Source organism: Lynx canadensis, chromosome A1 (genome assembly GCF_007474595.2).
Source record: "Lynx canadensis isolate LIC74 chromosome A1, mLynCan4.pri.v2, whole genome shotgun sequence".
In the NCBI taxonomy this organism is placed as follows: domain Eukaryota; kingdom Metazoa; phylum Chordata; class Mammalia; order Carnivora; family Felidae; genus Lynx; species Lynx canadensis.
Genome location: NC_044303.2, coordinates 28181894 through 28194796, shown reverse-complemented (window position 1 = coordinate 28194796; position 12903 = coordinate 28181894).

Sequence of the window (12903 nt, the reverse complement as noted above, 5' to 3'; positions counted from 1 at the left end):
CACCCCCACCCCCCAGCCCAATTCCGTGGAGATTTCATCCAAACCGTTACATGTAACGATAGTTCAGTTCTTTTATTTTTTAGTAAGATCCATCTGGTGGGGGAGTTCTTTTTTTGTTTTTTTAACGTTACTTATTTTTGAGACAGAGGAAGAGCATGAGCAGGGGAAGGGCAGAGAGAGAGAGAGGGAGAGAGGCAGACCCAGAATCCGAAGCAGGCTCCAGGCTCTGAGCTGTCAGCACAGAGCCCAACGTGGGGCTTGAACCCACGAATCATGAGATCACGACCTGGGCTAAAGTTGGACGCTTAACCAGCTGAGCCACCCACATGCCCCAGGAGGGGGAATTCTTAATGGTAAAATATAGTTTAGTTTATCCTTATAGCAATGAGTCCTTGAAGTTCACCAACAAGCACTTGTTACCTAATGCATGGCAGGTGTTGTCCCCAGTGGTAATGAGCTGTGAGTAATGCTTTGAGATTACCGTCAAGTGATGAAGACAGTTTATTGTAACAGAGTGGCATGAGATGAAAAAAATACGCCACCACATATGTGGGGAGCACAGAGGAAGACAATGCGTAGAGGGTGTTTCAAGGTTGGAGATTGGGAGTAGATACAAGAGGATAGGAGGTTGGATGTAAGAATTGTCTTCAAATCTTTGAAGGACTATCAAAGAGGATTGGTTTTGCATTCGTTCTAAATGTGAGAAGCAAGTGAAATTGGCAAGAAAAACTGCAACGTCTAAAGATGCACTGGGCTGTGTCACAGAATGTGTTCCCTTTTGAGAAAAGTGTTCAAACACAGGCTGCAAGAACGTGAACTCCACGTGAGAAGAAAATGTTTTCACTAGTATGACCCAGTGTATGGAAAAGTACTTGGCACATGGTCATGCACAATATCTATTTGTTGACTGAGTCAGAAGTGATTCAAGCATCGGATCAGAAGACCAGAACACCTTGGTGTCTCTTTATCAATCCTGCAATTGATTATACATAAATGAAAAAACCCAGGGCCCTAACCAAATTAGGAAACAAAGGAACCTGAGTTTAAACTCTGAAAAAGCTTGTCATTCAGCATCCCATTAAAAGCAACCGAAACTTTTATGCATCTCCATGGCGACCCTGAGGCACAGCTTGATTCCAAAGGGCTTTCTGAATCATATTAAATTACTTACACTTTACATTGCAAATTATCTTTTATTATATACGAATTCTTTCTGCTTTTCTTAACAAGCAGTGTGTTTACATAATTACGATTCTTGATTAATCAGAAAGCCCATTTCCTAATCTTGGCAGCCAACAGTTTATAGTCTGTCTTTGTCCTTTTGGGTTGCTCTAACGAAATGCTATAGACTGAGTGGATTTTAAACAACAGAAATTTATTTCTTACTGTTCTGGAGGCCGGGAAATCCCAAGATCAAGGCGCGAGGAAGTTCAGTGTCTGGCGAAAGCCCACTTTCTGGCCACAGAAGACCATCTTCTCTCTGTGTCCTCATGGGGCAGAAAGGTCCAGAGAGCTCTCTGGCATCTCATTTGTAAGAGTACTAATTCCTCGGGGCGCCTGGGTGGCGCAGTCGGTTAAGCGTCCGACTTCAGCCAGGTCACGATCTCGCGGTCCGGGAGTTCGAGCCCCGCGTCAGGCTCTGGGCTGATGGCTCAGAGCCTGGAGCCTGTTTCCGATTCTGTGTCTCCCTCTCTCTCTGCCCCTCCCCCGTTCATGCTCTGTCTCTCTCTGTCCCAAAAATAAATAAACGTTGAAAAAAAAAAAAAAAGTACTAATTCCATTAATGAGGGATGTGCTCTCGTGACCTCATCACCTCCAAAAGTCCCCACCTCCTAATAGCATTGGGGGTTAGGATTCCAACAAATACGCAGACCATAGCATAGTGCTAGCAAATTAGAATTTTCACCGGGAAGTCTAAATACAGATTTTTCTGTATTATTATTATTTTTAGAAATAAGAATCGTCCCAGCAGTCCAAGAATTTGAACCCCATCTTTCCTTCCCTAGCTCTGGCCCCAATGTTTGTCTCCCTTAGTCCCTGTACCGCCACTAGTGCATTCACAAAACGTGACAATCAGTGCTATGGTTGGTAACATTTGGGAGCTAGACTTACGACTGGGATGTGGGTACAACTGTAAGAATGAGAGGCTGCAGATAAAAGCTAGTAGCATCCCAGCACCATATAGCACCTCTCAGTTTGAAGCACTATATGTACATTTAATCCTTATGACAACCCTGCAAATTTAGTATTTGCCCCATTAGAGCACCCTCACACCCTGCACACAACTTTAGTTGGTTCTATTTCTAGCAATGACATTTTGAACAAACACGGACATTGAGCACTACCATTCCTTAAAGGAGTGACACTGCCTTACCAAGTAGGAAGCAGCCCCCAAGAAGCATAGAGTGAGTCAGGTAAAGCATATTGTCTGCGTAGCTCCTGTCCCATTCCCTCCTCTCTCCCACCCACATCCATGTTGCCAAAGCACGCTGGCAGCTCAAAGTCCACAGATGAAAGCTACCTCAGATTATAGTTTGATTTTTTCAAAATTTTTTGGCGGCTACCCACAATTAGAAATACATATTCCCCATTATGCATAAATGTATGTGTATATACAGATATCTGTGTATATATATATATATATACACACATATATATATATTTACACACACACACATACATATACACATTTACAAACATGCATGTATATAATAGCAAATTTAACAACATAGCATGTATTTACATGCATTAAATAGTATTGGTATTTTCTGTTTTATTTTTTTTTAATACTGATTGCCACCTATCGAAGTGATTTTGTAACCCAGTAGTGAAAGGGTAAGCAAACTTTCTCTGTAAAGGGTCAGCCTGTAAATATTTTTGGTTTTGTGAGCCATGCAGTCCCTGGCAGGTCCGCTCAACTCCGCCACTGTAGCAGGAAAGCAGCCATAGATGATATATAAATGATGAGCAGGACTATATTCCAATAAAGTCCTTTACAGAGACAGACCGCATCCCAACCCCTGAACTGACAGGTCAGCGCCCACAGGTCCCAAGTTTTCAAATGCAACACTAGTTCATCAATTTCCAGTGCTCAGTTGACTGCTTGAGAATCATGCAGAAAGCATGTGTAAAAGTGTCCAGGACCTACTCCAGCCCTACAGAGCTGCAGTCTCTGGGTGAGGGGTCAGGGCACCCTCGGATCACCCTCCCTGGGGGATTCTTATCTGCAGCCAGTTTAGGAACCACTGATCTGATCCAACCTCTCCATTCACCCACAGCCGCCATTTAACAAAACTAAAGTTAAGCTTGAAGGCTAAGATCTGGGCTCTGAGCAGTTGTCCTGAATTTCAAAAACCCAAGTCATACAAACTGGGAACTCACCAAGTGCAGTTGAGTTGGAAATTAATAAGAAATCTGAAACAGGATATAAAATGTATCTCTTATAATTTGTTCAATATATATCCCTGCAGAAATTCAGCAACACTGATAACCAATTAAGGGACAGAAGCCAATGGCCATTAAACTGATAATAAGAATATTAAATATCTTAAGACTACTTTAAAAGTTCATTCAGCCCAAAGGCATAAATGGCTAAAAGCTCATTATTACATGATGACAATTTTTCAACCAACAAGAAACACTAATATGGAACACTGTAATTAGCCTAATTATAATTTGATGAACTATGCCATTTCAACTGGAAATCAAATTATTAAAGCACATCAGCTGATTTGAAAGTGATTATAGCATGCTGGCAATATGTTTTTTAGTTTTTTTGGCCTGAAGTAATTTTTAAATTTAAAAGTAAAAATCAGTTTCTATTTTCATCAAGAAAAGAAGTTATCTTGACATAGACTTTCTATATGGACCTCAATATATTGAAATAATAGAAGTAAAAACAATAGCAAAAACAAGCCTAAGCAAAAATTTAAAGTTAAACACTAAGATTAGTGGATTAATTCATTGTAAATTCTGTAAACTTAAATATTAACCTATATTCATCTTAAAATTTTTAAAAAATGTTTTTATTTATTTTTGAGACAGAGACAGAGCATGAGCAGGGGAGGGGCAGAGAGAGAGGGAGACACAGAATCCGAAGCAGGCTCCAGGCTCCGAGGTCCGAACTGTCAGCACAGAGCCCGACACAGGGCTTGAACTCACGGACCATGAGATCATGACCTGAGCCAAAGTCGGATGCTCAACCAACTGAGCCACCCAGGCGCCCCTAACCTATATTCATTTTTATACCTACTCATATTTGTTGTATAGTCTCTGTTAACTTTACAGAGTATTTTAGATACTAACAAAAGTCATTTCTTTCCCCTGTGTATTGTGTATAAATTAAAGGAAAACTTCTAAGCCCTCCTCTGAATTGCTAGGGTTTTTTTTGTCCTCATCTGTTCCATTCTTCCCTGCCTCCACATACACACACACGTGTGAGCGCGCGCACACACACACACACACACACACACAACTACCCTAAAATACATCCCTACTCTCCTCTCTATCTCTACTACCAACACCACTTCTTCTCTACCTGTCAAACTCCTGCTTATCCATCAATTCTCAGCTCAAGGAATCTCCCAGTGGAACCTTCTAAAATTTGCCAAGGCAAACTTAGACATTCTAGTCTCTGTTCTTATTACCCTGTGTTCCCATTGCATATCTTGACTAGAGCGATTATATTGCATCATAATTATTAATGCAGCTCTGTTCCCACCAAATTCGCTTTCTCTTAATAACAAGAGAATATATATTATTCATCACATTCCCATTGTGTTACACAAAGCTTGGCTTCTGGCTGGTCTTCAAAACATGTCTGTTGTATGAATAAAGAGAATATCTTACTTGTAATATTTTGTTTAGAACTCTTTTTTAAAGTTGATTGATTGATTGATTGAGAGAGAAGGAGAGAGAGAGAGAGTCTGTGTGCACCCAAGCAGGGGAGGGGCAGAGAGAGGGAGAGGGAGAAAATCCTAAAGAGGCTCCCCTCTGTCAGCGTGAAGCACCCCCAAACGTGGGGCTTGATGGAGGGCTCAGGCAAACCCTGAGATCATGACCTAAGCAGAAATCAAGAGTTGGATGCTTAACCGAGCCACCCAGACACCCAATATTTTGTTTAGAACTCTTACCTCTATGTTCTTAAGTGATATTTCACTGTCCTTGTCCAGTTTGGGATTCAAGTTTACAGTAACTCAAATGAGTTGAGGGAGTATTTCTTCTTTCTTATTCTGTAAAAGAACTTGTGTAAGAATAGAGCTGTTCTTTGAATGTATGAAGGAATTATCTATAAAGCTGTCTCCTCATAGCTTTATTACTTCCTCCTATTTGGTTGGGGGGGGGGGGTTCTTCTGTTTTAGTTTTCTAACTTCTTTGGTTGGATGATTAGTGTATCATCTTTATTTTTAATAAAAGCATGTAAAATTATCAGTTTTCCTCTAAGTACTACTTTAGGTACATTCCCACAAAGAATTTTTCTTTTCTTTTTCTTCTTTTCTTCTTTTTTTTTTTTAGGCACTTTTCATGGGTGCAAGATAGTCATCTGTTTGTCTAGAAATCCAAGGGACAAGCTCAATCACATAAGGGAAGTCAATGGACTGAAACCCAGGACAGGTCTCTAAATCAGAGAGATGGAGTTCAGTGGAAAAATCCTATGGGTGTTCAGACCGGAGAGCAAATCCCCCAGACACCAGACTTGTAATTGCACACTAATTCCAGATGATAAGCCCTCCAATGGGCAGAGGCCCATGCCCTGCTCAGGACTGAATGGGAAAGACTGGGCCCTTGCAAGACCTGGGCAAGGTCTCATGCAACCCCCAACTTTTAACATGTGGTTTCATTATTATCCAATTTCAAGCATTTAGTCGTTTGCTTTATGATTTTTTTTTTACTTTATTCACAAGAATCAATAATGTTTTAAAGGTCGCTTTCTACCCTGGAGATGGTCTAGTCCTGGCCCATGGGACAGGTTAATTTCTGATTCACCCTTACCTTGATTCACCCTCACACTCTCCCCCAGTAAGTCAAAATACCTTTTGGTATTTTAGCTGAATGGAGGAAGGAGGTTTTCCTGTTAGATTCCCCACCTAGGGTGGGTTCTGGTTTGACTATCTCCCTCCTGAGATCCTGTGAGCTCAATTCAGCCCTTTTAGCAAATGCCCTCAAATAAAATCTGTTTCAGTGATAAGCTTAACGTTCTAGGCTCTTGTCTTCATTTAGATTTTATCCAGCACTTTTAGTCATTTGTGAAGGAAAGACCAAATCTCACTACCCAATATGGTAGCCACTAGTTATGTGTGGCTATTGAACACTTGAAATGGGGCTAGTCTGAATTTAGATATACACATCAGATTTTGCAACCTGATATGAAAAAAGAATGTAAAATGTCTCAATAATAATTCTTACATTGGTTAAGTGTTGAAATGATAACATTGTGGATATATTGTGTTAAAGAAAATATATTATGGAATTAATTTTGCATGTTCCTCCTAACTCTTAATATTGTTAACTACAAAATTTTAAATTATGTACATGGCTCACATTAGATTTATTTTAGACTGTCCTCATTTTAATAATCTGGTCTGTAATATTATTGAGGAAATGTATTTATTTTTAACCACAGCATTAGATTCATCTTTTGTATATTGAATTTTTAATATATAGTTAGAATACTTCTTAGTTTGTTTATATATTACGAGCATGAATGCAGATTTTCCTTTTTTTTAAATGGATAATAATTGTTAAAAACTAACTTTGGGGGAGACTTTGATTTCTATTTTTTTTTTTTTTTAGAATTTTTATTCTAAAAAAGAGCATATAATAAACACTTGATTTGTTATTAATGTCATCTCTCAGAAGTGACAACGTTTTTGGCTTGTAGAATGTCATGTTATTTTATTTGCTTGTTGTTTGTTTGTTTATTTAAGGTTTTATGTAAGTAATCTGTATACCCAACTCGGGGCTCAAACTCACAATCCTGAAATCAAGAGGAACACGCTTTACTTAGCCAGCCAGATACTCCGAATGTCATGTTATTTTAGAGGATGAAAAATGTATGTAGAAAAATCTGGGTGGTGTCAGTCATGTTCCCTAGACATTAAGAAAGAAAATTGATGCTTAGGGGCACATGGCTGGCTTAGTCAGTAGAATCTGTAACTCTTGATTTCAGGGTTGTGAGTTTGAGTCCCATGTTGGGGTAGAGATTACTTAAAAATAAAATCTTAAAAAAAAAAAGGTTGATGCTTAATAATTAAGGGGGAAAAAAAAACTGTCCAGTAAGTGGTGCTGGAATAATTAGATGTTGAAAAGAAAAAATTAAATCCCTTCCTCACCCCATAGTCAAAATTAATTCTAATAAATAAAAGACATAAATATGAAAAGCAAAACTTCAAATGTCAAAATGAAAACATAAGACAATATTTTTATGTCAGTGAGCTAAGGAAGAGTTATTTTATGTGAGGCACTAAAAACATAGCCCATTTTAAAAAAAAGATTCATAAATTTGACTAAATAAAAATGTAAGTGTTCTGTTAAGTAATAAATAACATATAAAAGTCAAAAGACAGACCACAGACTGAAAAAAATGTTTTTAAGCATATAAACCACCATGGATTAGATTAGAGGGAGACTGGTGGCTCAGTCGTTGAGTGTCTGACTTCGGCTCAGGTCATGATCTCACGGTTCGTGAGTTCGGACCCAGAATCGGGCTCTGTGCTGACAGCTCGGAGCCTGGAGCCTGCTTTGGAATCTGTGTCTCCCTCTCTCTCTGCCCCTCCTCTACACGTGCTCTGTTTCTCTCTGCCTCTCAAAAATAAAGAAAACTGATTTAAAAAATTAAAAAAATAATAAACCGCCATGGATTAGTATACATGATACACACACATGTATATGTAATATATACACATATCTTGTACAAATCACTTATTTTTTAGAGTCAGGTTTATTGAACTACAATTCGTCAGCAGGGAAATTCATCCCTTTTCGTACAGTTCAATACATTTTGACAACTGCATAGAGCTGTGTAATCAGCACTGCAGTTAAGGTCTCATATAATTAATGTAGCTTTAAAAAGTTTGAAATTATCCATCTCATTGTTTATAACAGTAGCTTTTCCTTTTAGTTGCTGAGAAGGATTTCATTATATGGATACTCCGGTTTATTTGTCCTCTTGCCAATCAAAAACATTGTGGTGTTTTCAGTTGGGAGTGATTATGAATGCAACCTTTATAAAAAGTTGCATACAGGTGTTTATATGAACATGTATTTTTCTTTCAGTTAAACAACACAGGATTTCTGGGTCATATGGAAGATATGTACTCATGTATTTATAAGAAACTGCCAAATACTTTTCAAAGTTCTGTGGCATTTTTGTTACCATCATTGACGTATGAGTATTTGTTCCTGTTGCTCCCATCCTTGCCATACTTGTTATTATCAGTTTTTAAGGCAATTCTAAGAGGTAAGTTCTAGTAGGTAAGGTTATCTCACTGTGGTTTTACTTTACATTTCTTTAATGACTAATGATATTAGTCATTATCAGCATCTTTTCATGTGCTTCTTGGCCATCTGTATAAATTCATACAAATCAATTTTTGAAAACCAAACAATCCACTAGAAAAATGGGCAAATTATATGAACAGGCTATTTCCATCAAAGGAATTCAGAATAATCAATGTTAATAAATATCTAAAAATATGTTCAATGGTACCGTAGCCAGAGAAATGCAGGGAAATAAAATATTATTTTAGGTCCCTCAGATTGGCAAAGCTGTTTTTAATAAGGATTAAAAGAAATGGGAATTTGTGCACACTGCAGGTGGGAATATAAATCAGTATAACCTCTTGGAGACCTATTTGGTAATACCTAGTAAGTTGAAGACGTGTCTGTTCTATGATCCAACAGTTCCACTCATATATACATATGGGCCCAAAGAGATATGTATAAGGATGTTTACTGCAAGATTGTAGTAAATAAAATAGAGACATTTAATAGTAGTAGAGTGGATAAATAAAGTCATTTATTAATACAATTGAATGAAATGAATCAATGCATTGATCAGTATGTTGGATTTCTTAATGCTGAATAAAAGAATAGACAACTGATGGGGTACCTGGGTGGCTCAGTTGGTTGAATGGCCAACTTTGGCTCACATCATGGCCTCACCGTTCCACAGTTCAAGCCCCGTGTTGGGCTCTGTGCTGACAGATCAGAGCCTGGAGCCTGTTTCGGATTCTGTGTCTCCCTCTCTCTCTGCCCCTCCCCCACTCATACTGTGTCTCTCAACAAATAAATAAACAAACAAACATTAAGAATAGGCAAGTTGCTAAATATATACACCACATAACATTTATGTAAAAATTTATACACTCAAATAGTATATATTATTTACAGTTTCATACCTATGTAGTAAAAGTATGAAGACATGAATGGTTATGATATGCATCAGTTTCAGGATGGTGGTTTTCTATGGAGAGAAAGAAAACAGAAAAGATAGTGAGAATAAAGCTTTATCTGTACCTGGAACATTTTGCTTCTTCAAAACTATGTTATATTATTTTCAGTTTGTTTTAAGTGTTTCATAATTTAAAACTCTACTCCACCAACTCCCACCTGTGCCTCCATCTTCTCTCTGTAGAACAACCCGGAACCCAGCTCTAGGATTTATCCTTATTTCAAAATTTCTTTAGGATGCACAAAATATCCTAGTGTTGACTCTGATCTTATGCCCCAAATCTAATAACTTTGTTTCTTTATTCATATAATGTAGTTCTTCACTGAACCTTGTTTCTCAGTAACTATGGTGTCGACTGGGGATTGGAAGCTTCCCTTGTTTGGGCCATTTTTCTTTGCCAGCTGATGTCCTACTCCTGCACCCATATGGATAGAGGCCATTTTATCTGTTGATACCCTTTCTTAGTGCTTGCCAGATGTCAGCCTGGGTTGTTGAGTATCTGTTGAGCCTAGATTCCTTGATGTCTTATCTTATCAGCTTTTTGGATCTCCTCTGAGATCCTCTTATACCTGGCATTGGATCTTTTGACACCTGTTGCATTCATGAACTATTCTTTGGATGTGAAGCTCAGAGCTCCCACTGGATTTCCACTCAGCTCCATTGCCTAAAACCTGTCCCAATCTAGTGGAGGAGGGTAATAGATAGCCCAGCTAAGAGTGATGAAAATTTACAGCTCTCAGCACTTGCTAAGCTTTCGGACTTCCTTCCTAACCTGTGTCAGACTGATCAAATTAAAGACTCTTGAGATCCACACCCTCAAAATAGAAATCCACTTATTAGAACACAGCTGTCTCTCTTTCACTCACTCCTCAGCCTAGAGATAAAGTACTTCTTGGAATATAACCATTTGTCTCAGAGATGACTGGGGCATTGTGAGTTTTTTTAAGTGTGTGCCCAGGAAGGCATGCTCCCAAGCTACTTGCCTTGTGAAATACAACATCTGTAAGCAATTCCTTTAGGTCTCCTGAATACCTCTGCCTTTGAACGGCTTGGCCCTTCTGCTGTCTGAAGATTTCTTTCTGGCTCTACCTAGGTGGGCTTTTTGCTTCTCCCCAAGATCCCTCTGTTTATTGTCCTCTTAGAGACTATTACGGCTCATGTCTAATTTAGTTTCTTTAGCAACTGAGCCGTACCCAACCTGAAGCCCCATTATTTTCAAATCTATGGACCCTGATTCCAGACCTCCGCTGCTATTTGGTGCCCATTCTTCAGGCAAACATATGAAAAGAGAGAGTGAAAAGATGTAGCAGAGCAGCAGAAACGTGTTTGTTGTATAACTGATGCTATTGCCAAAATCTGAGACCTACTCTTTTTCTGTGACAGCAATAAACAAGACATCGTCCCTGCCTACCTTCAAGTAGCATAGCTGTCAAACTGGTCGTAAAGAAGCAAAAAATGATAGGTGAAACAGGAGCCGGGCAGAGTCAGAGTCTAAAGAGATTTATCTTATGAAGGCTTCCTGCCAAATATTTTTTCAAGAATTCTCAGGGGGAGTCAGATCCTTAGGGATAGGAGGTGATGCCACATCCTTTAAATGGACCGAAGATTTCTAGGGACCAGATGGCAATAGAAATCTCAGCATTATGGACCTCTGCATCATCTCTGCAGGGTGGTAGCCATGGTCTCCAAATGGCAAGCAGAGGTGAGGTGGCAGTCCCCTTCTGCTTGCATTACATTTTTTGGAGTGTTGTTGTTGCTGTTGTTTCCAGTGCATCCATGAATTTAGTATGCCATGAACTGCGTATTCCTGAATAGCCTTTGTTAACACGAAGGGTAGGAGTTGAATTTGGCAAAACACAGGAGAGGCTGATGAATTTGAGAGCTGTAGATTCTGAGAGCATTTAGGGGCTGTAGTTGTAGGTCACCCACACGACAGCTATAGTGCTGAGAAGATGATAAGGGTGCCATGCAGCTGGCTGAAAGTTTGTAGGAAGAGAAGTTATGAAGATGTTATGGAGACTAGTAACATCCCGCTAGGGGTGTCCTGGGGTCCCCTGCTGACATATGGTTTCAAGGTCATTTGGGCTTCCTCGAGAGATCTTGTCAAGAATGATCTTTTGTGGCTTAGAATTCCTCAACCTATTCTATGACCACAAACACTGACAAAGAGAATAAAGCCCAGGAAGTTCCTTAGTTAGAAAATGTAGCTCATGTACATTTGGTGTTCTGAGATAAGGGCAGATGACATTTAAAGAAACAAGTTAGATGGTGGGAAGGAGAAACAATCAGTTGGTTAGCTTGGTAGTGGGAAGAAGAGTGGAGCTGAAGAGACAGCTTTAGGTTTGGCTGGTTATTTCTGCCCAGCTAGTGGTCTGGGTGGTATCTTGGGCCAGGTCCTTTAGACCCGGGAGGTAAAGAAGAGATTCTGTGTAAGGCAGGATATAAATAAGATGTCCTAATAATTTATTTTCTACGCTGAGATATTTTTGAGAAAGAAAAGAGGCGCTAACAATAGGCAAAAACTTTGAGTGTGCCAGGATTGTATGTGATCACACTGGGTAAAAACAGGGTATAAAGTCACCCTGAATATAAAAGCAGGGGGATCCCCAGACCAGAGCAATGTTGTTGATGCTTTGTGGAGGTAAAAGATGACCAACATGAAAATATCCCAGTGGCTCCTGGCATGAGTGGAAGTGAGCCAGCCACTTGTTATTGGAACAGCCATGGAGTTGGTTTTATATTACTGAAAGGCAGGGAGCTTAGTGAGGAAATCCATTATGAAGGTGGCCCAGGGAAACTGAATGCTTGGCAGTGGGCACAAAAAGTCTTTGGCTTGCCTCTCCCAGCAGGTGTTTGTTCTTGCATATGTGTTGTATATCGTTTCACTGTTTGACCCGCGGTTATCAAAAGTCATGAGTTAAGGTAAATAGAACCTTAAGTTGGCTGAAGCTAACAAACGAGCAGAGGGCAGAATTCAAGTTAATTTTCTATGACATGCACGTGATTTGCAAGAGACTTCTTTCTGAGGCCAAGTAGAGGATTTACTTGGTCTCTTCACATATTATTTGACATTTCAGGATGAGAGACAAGAGGTCCAATACAAGCTAGAACAGAAGAGGAAACATTGTGGTGTCACAGAACCCTGTCCCCAATGGAGGTGGTGAATCAGATTGTTGAAAACAAGGAGGGGAAGCATTTGCCAGGTACTGGCAGAAGGGACTGGCATATGGATTCTGTACAGTATCTAAGAAGCAAGTGTTATTTCTGCAGAAAGAGCTATTTGCAAAATGGCATTGTCTGGTCATATTTTAATGTGGGGTTGCTATAGCAGAAAACAGCGTTGACCTTATAAGTGGATAGAGCTAAAAATGCAAGCACTTCAGTGGATGCTGGTGTGGAGAGGTAATAATGATTAAGAATCAGATAGGATATGGGTGCCTGTCCGGCTCAGT